The sequence below is a fragment of the Somniosus microcephalus genome, chromosome 8 (genome assembly GCF_052327205.1).
Source record: "Somniosus microcephalus isolate GS21.2 chromosome 8, FLI_Smic_1.0, whole genome shotgun sequence".
Lineage (NCBI taxonomy): Eukaryota > Metazoa > Chordata > Chondrichthyes > Squaliformes > Somniosidae > Somniosus > Somniosus microcephalus.
In genome coordinates this window covers 104,469,220-104,477,215 of record NC_140994.1, presented here as the reverse complement: position 1 = coordinate 104,477,215, position 7,996 = coordinate 104,469,220, and positions in this window count along the sequence as shown.

Below are 7,996 nucleotides of genomic sequence, written 5' to 3'. Positions count from 1 at the left end.
AGGGGTTAGTGGTTAGGAGTTAGGAGTTAGGCGTTAGGAGTTAGGAGTTAGGAGTTAGGAGTTAGGAGTTAGTGGTTAGGGGTTAGTGGTTAGGAGTTAGGCGTTAGGAGTTAGGAGTTAGGAGTTGGGAGTTAGTTGTTAGTTGTTAGGCGTTAGGAGTTAGTTGTTAGGAGTTAGGAGTTAGGAGTTAGGAGTTAGTTGTTAGTTGTTAGGAGTTAGGAGTTAGGAGTTAGGCGTTAGGCGTTAGGAGTTAGTAGTTAGGAGTTAGGAGTTAGTTGTTCGTTGTTAGGCGTTAGGAGTTAGGAGTTAGGAGTTAGTAGTTAGGCGTTAGGAGTTAGTGGTTAGTGGTTCGTGGTTAGGAGTTAGGCGTTAGGCGTTAGGAGTTAGGAGTTAGGCGTTAGGCGTTAGGCGTTAGGCGTTAGGCGTTAGGCGTTAGGAGTTAGGGGTTAGTGGTTAGGCGTTAGGCGTTAGGAGTTAGGCGTTAGGCGTTAGGAGTTAGGCGTTAGGCGTTAGGAATTAGGAGTTAGTTGTCAGTTGTTAGGCGTTAGGCGTTGGGAGTTGGGAGTTTGGAGTTAGGCGTGAGGAGTTAGGAGTTAGGAGTTAGGCGTTAGGAGTTAGGCGTTAGGCGTTAGGAGTTAGGCATTATGAGTTAGGAGTTAGGCGTTAGGAGTTAGGAGTTAGTTGTTAGGAGTTAGGAGTTAGGCGTTTGGCGTTAGGCGTTAGGAGTTAGTTGTTAGGAGTTAGGAGTTAGGCGTTAGGAGTTAGTTGTTAGTTGTTAGGAGTTAGGCGTTAGGAGTTAGTTGTTAGGAGTTAGGAGTTAGGAGTTAGGCGTTAGGAGTTAGGAGTTAGGAGTTAGGCGTTAGGAGTTAGGAGTTAGTTGTTAGTTGTTCGGCGTTAGGCGTTAGGAGTTAGGAGTTAGTTGTTAGTTGTTAGTTGTTAGGAGTTAGGCGTTAGGAGTTCGGAGTTAGGAGTTAGTTGTTAGTTGTTAGGCGTTAGGAGTTAGTTGTTAGTTGTTAGGAGTTCGGAGTTAGGCGTTAGGAGTTAGGCGTTAGGCGTTAGGAGTTAGTTGTTGGTTGTTAGTAGTTAGGAGTTAGGAGTTAGGCATTAGGCGTTCGGAGTTAGTTGTTAGGAGTTAGGCGTTAGGAGTTGGGAGTTAGGAGTTCGGAGTTAGGCGTTAGGAGTTAGGAGTTAGGAGTTAGGCGTTAGCCGTTAGGCTTTAGGAGTTAGGAGTTAGGCGTTAGGAGTTAGGCGTTCGGCGTTAGGAGTTAGGAGTTAGGCGTTAGTCGTTAGGCGTTTGGAGTTAGGCGTTAGGCGTTAGGAGTTAGGCGTTAGGCGTTAGGAGTTAGTAGTTAGGAGTTAGGAGTTAGGCGTTAGGAGTTAGGCGTTAGGCGTTAGGCGTTAGGCGTTAGTTGTTAGTAGTTAGGAGTTAGGAGTTAGGCGTTAGGCGTTAGGAATTAGGAGTTAGTTGTTAGGCGTTAGGAGTTCGGAGTTAGGAGTTAGGAGTTAGGCGTTAGGAGTTAGGCGTCAGGCGTTAGGAGTTAGTTGTTGGTTGTTAGTAGTTAGGAGTTAGGAGTTAGGCGTTAGGCGTTCGGAGTTAGTTGTTAGGAGTTAGGCGTTAGGAGTTGGGAGTTAGGAGTTCGGAGTTAGGCGTTAGGAGTTAGGAGTTAGGCGTTAGCCGTTAGGCGTTAGGAGTTAGGCGTTAGGAGTTAGGCGTTAGGAGTTAGGAGTTAGGAGTTAGGCGTTAGGCGTTGGGCGTTAGGAGTTAGGCGTTCGGCGTTAGGAGTTAGGAGTTAGGCGTTAGTCGTTAGGCGTTTGGAGTTAGGAGTTAGGAGTTAGGAGTTAGGCGTTAGGAGTTAGGAGTTAGGCGTTAGGAGTTAGGCGTTAGGCGTTAGGCGTTAGGAGTTAGGCGTTAGGAGTTAGTTGTTAGTTGTTAGTAGTTAGGAGTTAGGAGTTAGGCGTTAGGCGTTAGGAATTAGGAGTTAGTTGTTAGGCGTTAGGAGTTAGGAGTTAGGAGTTAGTTGTTAGGAGTTAGGAGTTAGGCGTTAGGAGTTAGGAGTTAGTTGTTAGTTGTTAGTTGTTAAGAGTTAGGCGTTAGGAGTTAGGAGTTAGGAGTTAGGCGTTAGGCGTTAGGAGTTAGGCGTTAGGAGTTAGGAGTTAGGCGTTAGGCATTAGGAGTTAGGAGTTAGGAGTTAGGCGTTAGGAGTTAGGAGTTAGGAGTTAGTTGTTAGTTGTTAAGAGTTAGGCGTTAGGAGTTAGGTGTTAGGCGTCAGGAGTTAGGCGTTAGGAGTTAGGAGTTAGGCGTTAGGAGTTAGTTATTAGGAGTTAGGAGTTAGGCGTGAGGAGTTAGGCGTTAGGCGTTAGGAGTTAGTCGTTGGTTGTTAGGCGTTAGGCGTTAGGCGTTAGGAGTTAGGCGTTAGGCGTTAGGAGTTAGGAGTTGGTTGTTAGTTGTCAGGAGTTAGGAGTTGGTTCTTAGTTGTCAGGAGTTAGGAGTTAGGCGTTAGGCGTTAGGCGTTAGGAGTTAGTTAGGAGTTAGGCGTTAGGAGTTAGTAGTTAGGCGTTAGGAGTTAGTGGTTCGTGGTTAGGAGTTAGGAGTTAGGCGTTAGGAGTTAGGCGTTAGGAGTTAGGCGTTAGGCGTTAGGAGTTAGGGGTTAGTGGTTAGTGGTTAGGAGTTAGGCATTAGGAGTTAGGCGTTAGGCGTTAGGCGTTAGTTGTTAGGCGTTAGGAGTTAGGAGTTAGGAGTTAGGCGTTAGGAGTTAGTTGTTAGTTGTTAGGAGTTTGGAGTTAGGAGTTAGGCGTTAGGGGTTAGGGGTTAGGAGTTAGGAGTTAGGCGTTAGTCGTTAGGAGTTAGTGGTTAGGAGTTAGGAGTTTGGAGTTAGGAGTTAGGCGTTAGGAGTTAGGGGTTAGGAGTTAGGGGTTAGGGGTTAGTGGTTAGGAGTTAGGCGTTAGTCGTTAGGAGTTAGGAGTTAGTTGTTAGTTGTTAGCAGTTAGGAGTTAGGAGTTAGGCGTTAGGAGTTAGGCGTTAGGAGTTAGGAGTTAGGAGTTAGGCGTTAGGAGTTAGGCGTTAGGAGTTAGGAGTTAGGAGTTAGGAGTTAGGAGTTAGGCGTTAGGCGTTGGGAGTTAGGCGTTAGGAGTTAGGAGTTAGGAGTTAGGAGTTAGGAGTTAGGGGTTAGGGGTTAGTGGTTAGGAGTTAGGAGTTAGGCATTAGTCGTTAGGAGTTAGTGGTTAGGAGTTAGGAGTTTGGAGTTAGGAGTTAGGCGTTAGGAGTTAGCAGTTAGGAGTTAGGGGTTAGTGGTTAGGAGTTAGGAGTTAGGCGTTAGTGGTTAGGAGTTAGGAGTTTGGAGTTAGGCGTTAGGAGTTAGGAGTTAGGGGTTAGGGGTTAGTGGTTAGGAGTTAGGAGTTAGGCGTTAGTGGTTAGGAGTTAGGAGTTAGGCGTTAGGAGTTAGGAGTTAGGAGTTAGTTGTTAGTTGTTAGTTGTTAGTTGTTAGGAGTTAGGAGTTAGGAGTTAGGAGTTAGGAGTTAGGAGTTAGGCGTTAGGAGTTAGGCGTTAGGCGTTAGGCGTTAGGAGTTAGGAGTTAGGAGTTAGGCGTTAGGAGTTAGGAGTTAGGCGTTAGGCGTTAGGAGTTAGGCGTTAGGAGTTAGGCGTTAGTCGTTAGGAGTTAGTGGTTAGGAGTTAGGAGTTAGGAGTTAGTTGTTAGTTGTTAGTTGTTAGGAGTTAGGAGTTAGGAGTTAGGAGTTAGGCGTTAGGAGTTAGGCGTTAGGCGTTAGGCGTTAGGAGTTAGGAGTTAGGAGTTAGGCGTTAGGAGTTAGGAGTTAGGAGTTAGGCGTTAGGAGTTAGGCGTTAGGCGTTAGGCGTTAGGAGTTAGGAGTTAGGAGTTAGGCGTTAGGAGTTAGGAGTTAGGCGTTAGGAGTTAGGCGTTAGGCGTTAGGCGTTAGGAGTTAGGAGTTAGGAGTTAGGAGTTAGGCGTTAGGAGTTAGGAGTTAGGAGTTAGGAGTTAGGAGTTAGGCGTTAGGAGTTAGGCGTTAGGCGTTAGGCGTTAGGAGTTAGGAGTTAGGAGTTAGGCGTTAGGAGTTAGGAGTTAGGAGTTAGGAGTTAGGAGTTAGGCGTTAGGAGTTAGGCGTTAGGCGTTAGGCGTTAGGAGTTAGGAGTTAGGAGTTAGGCGTTAGGAGTTAGGAGTTAGGAGTTAGGCGTTAGGAGTTAGGCGTTAGGCGTTAGGCGTTAGGAGTTAGGAGTTAGGAGTTAGGCGTTAGGAGTTAGGAGTTAGGAGTTAGGAGTTAGGAGTTAGGCGTTAGGCGTTAGGAGTTAGGCGTTAGGCGTTAGGCGTTAGGAGTTAGGAGTTAGGAGTTAGGAGTTAGGCGTTAGGAGTTAGGAGTTAGGCGTTAGGCGTTAGGAGTTAGGCGTTAGGAGTTAGGCGTTAGGCGTTGGGAGTTGGGAGTTGGGAGTTAGGCGTTAGGAGTTAGGAGTTAGGAGTTAGGAGTTAGGAGTTAGGGGTTAGGGGTTAGGGGTTAGTGGTTAGGAGTTAGGCGTTAGTCGTTAGGAGTTAGGAGTTAGGAGTTAGGCGTTAGTCGTTAGGAGTTAGTGGTTAGGAGTTAGGAGTTAGGAGTTAGGAGTTAGGAGTTTGTTGTTAGTTGTTAGTTGTTAGTTGTTAGGAGTTAGGAGTTAGGCGTTAGGAGTTAGGCGTTAGGCGTTAGGAGTTAGGAGTTAGGCGTTAGGAGTTAGGCGTTAGGAGTTAGGCGTTAGGCGTTAGGAGTTAGGAGTTAGGCGTTAGGCGTTAGGCGTTGGGAGTTGGGAGTTGGGAGTTAGTTGTTAGTTGTTAGGAGTTAGGAGTTAGGCGTTAGGAGTTAGGAGTTAGGAGTTAGGCGTTAGGAGTTAGGAGTTAGGAGTTAGGCGTTAGGAGTTAGGCGTTAGGCGTTAGGAGTTAGGAGTTAGGAGTTAGGAGTTAGGCGTTAGGAGTTAGGCGTTAGGAGTTAGGCGTTAGGAGTTAGGAGTTAGGAGTTAGGCGTTAGGAGTTAGGAGTTAGGAGTTAGGCGTTAGGAGTTAGGCGTTAGGCGTTAGGAGTTAGGAGTTAGGAGTTAGGAGTTAGGCGTTAGGAGTTAGGCGTTAGGAGTTAGGCGTTAGGAGTTAGGAGTTAGGAGTTAGGCGTTAGGAGTTAGGCGTTAGGCGTTGGGAGTTGGGAGTTGGGAGTTAGTTGTTAGTTGTTAGGAGTTAGGAGTTAGGCGTTAGGAGTTAGGAGTTAGGAGTTAGGAGTTAGGAGTTAGTTGTTAGGAGTTAGGCGTTAGGAGTTAGGAGTTAGGGGTTAGGGGTTAGTGGTTAGGAGTTAGGAGTTAGGCGTTAGTCGTTAGGAGTTAGTGGTTAGGAGTTAGGAGTTAGGAGTTAGGCGTTAGGAGTTAGGAGTTAGTTGTTAGGAGTTAGGAGTTAGGAGTTAGGCGTTAGGAGTTAGGAGTTAGGCGTTAGGAGTTAGGCGTTAGGAGTTAGGCGTTAGGAGTTAGGAGTTAGGCGTTAGGCGTTAGGAGTTAGGAGTTAGGCGTTAGGAGTTAGGAGTTAGGCGTTAGGAGTTAGGCGTTAGGCGTTGGGAGTTGGGAGTTGGGAGTTAGGCGTTAGGAGTTAGGAGTTAGGAGTTAGGGGTTAGTGGTTAGGAGTTAGGCGTTAGTGGTTAGGAGTTAGGCGTTAGTCGTTAGGAGTTAGTGGTTAGGAGTTAGGAGTTAGGAGTTAGGCGTTAGGAGTTAGGAGTTAGGAGTTTGTTGTTAGTTGTTAGTTGTTAGTTGTTAGGAGTTAGGAGTTAGGCGTTAGGAGTTAGGCGTTAGGCGTTAGGAGTTAGGAGTTAGGCGTTAGGAGTTAGGCGTTAGGAGTTAGGCGTTAGGCGTTAGGCGTTGGGAGTTGGGAGTTGGGAGTTAGTTGTTGGGAGTTAGTTGTTAGTTGTTAGGCGTTAGGAGTTAGGCGTTAGGAGTTAGGCGTTAGGAGTTAGGAGTTAGGCGTTAGGAGTTAGGCGTTAGGAGTTAGGTGTTAGGCGTTAGGAGTTAGGAGTTAGGCGTTAGGCGTTGGGAGTTGGGAGTTGGGAGTTAGTTGTTAGTTGTTAGGAGTTAGGAGTTAGGCGTTAGGCGTTAGGAGTTAGGAGTTAGGCGTTAGGAGTTAGGCGTTAGGCGTTAGGAGTTAGGCGTTAGGCGTTAGGAGTTAGGCGTTAGGAGTTAGGAGTTAGGAGTTAGGAGTTAGGCGTTAGGAGTTAGGCGTTAGGAGTTAGGAGTTAGGCGTTAGGAGTTAGGCGTTAGGAGTTAGGCGTTAGGAGTTAGGCGTTAGGCGTTAGGAGTTAGGAGTTAGGAGTTAGGCGTTAGGAGTTAGGCGTTAGGCGTTGGGCGTTGGGAGTTGGGAGTTGGGAGTTAGTTGTTAGTTGTTAGGAGTTAGGAGTTAGGAGTTAGGAGTTAGTTGTTAGGAGTTAGGCGTTAGGAGTTAGGAGTTAGGGGTTAGGGGTTAGTGGTTAGGAGTTAGGAGTTAGGCGTTAGTCGTTAGGAGTTAGTGGTTAGGAGTTAGGAGTTAGGAGTTAGGAGTTAGGCGTTAGGAGTTAGGAGTTAGGAGTTAGGAGTTAGGCGTTAGGAGTTAGTTGTTAGGAGTTAGGAGTTAGGAGTGAGGAGTTAGGAGTTAAGAGTTAGGAGTTAGTTGTTAGTTGTTAGTTGTTAGGAGTGAGGAGTTAGGAGTTAGGAGTTAGGAGTTAGGAGTTAAGAGTTAAGAGTTAAGAGTTAGGAAGTAGGAATTAGGAGTTAAGAGTTAGGAGTTAGGAGTTAGCAATTAGGAGTTAGGAGTTTGGAGTTAAGTGTTAGGAGTTAGGATTAAGGAGTTGGGAATTAGGAGTTTGGAGTTAGGAATAAGGATTTAGGAGTTAAGGGTTAGGAATTAGGAGTTTTCAGTTCGGCGTTAAGAGTTAGCAGATTAAAGTTTAGAGTTAGGAGTTTGGAGTTAGGAGTTAGGAATTAGGTGTTCAGAGTTAGGAAGTAGGAATTAGGAGTTTGGAGTTTGGCGTTATGAGTTAGGAGTTAGGATTTCAGGGTTAGAGTTAGGAATTAGTTAGGAGTTAGGAATTAGGAGTTAGGAGCTAGGAGTTTGGCGTAAAGGAGTTACGAGTTAGGAGTTGGAGTTTGGAGTTAGGAGTTAGGATTTTGGAGTTAGGAGCTACGAGTTAGAAGTTAGGAGTTAGGAGTACGGAGCTAGGCGCTTGGAGCTGGAGTTAGGAGTTAGGAGCTAGGAGTTAGGAGTTAGGATTAAGGAGTTGTGATTGTGTGGGGGGGAGAGAGAGTGTGTGGGGGGGAGTGTGTGTGGGGGAAGAGTGTGTGTGGGGGGAAGAGTGTGTGGGGGGGAGAGAGTTTGTGGGTGGGGGGAGAGATTGTGTGTGGGGGGGAGTGTGTGGGGGGGAGAGTGTGTGTGTGGGGGGGGCGAGTGTGTGGGGGGGGAGCGTGTGTGTGGGGGGGAGCGTGTGTGGGGGGGGAGAGTGTGTGGGGGGAGAGAGTGTGTGGGGGGAGAGTGTGTGTGGGGGGGAGAGAGTGTGTGGGGGGGAGAGAGAGTGTGTGGGGGGGAGAGAGTGTGTGGGGGGAGAGTGTGTGTGGGGGGGAGAGAGTGTGTTGGGGGGGGGAGAGAGTGTGTGGGGAGAGTGTGTGAGGTGGGGGGGGAGCGTGTGTGTGGGGGGAGAGCGTGTGTGGGGGGGAGAGAGTGTGTGGGGGGGAGAGTGTGTGTGGGGGGAGAGAGTGTGGGGGGAGAGAGTGTGTGGGGAGAGTGTGTGTGATGTGGGGGAGAGAGTGTGTGTGGGGGGGGAAAGAGTGTGGGGGGGAGAGTGTGTGTGCGGGGGAGAGTGTGGGGGGGAGAGAGTGATGGGTGAGAGTGTGTGTGCGGGTGAGAGTGCGTGTGGGGGAGCGTGGGGGGAGAGCGTGTGCGGGGGGAGAGAGTGTGCGGGGGGGAGAGTGTGCGGGGGGGGAGAGTGTGCGGGGGGGGGAGAGTGTGCGGTGGGGGGAGAGT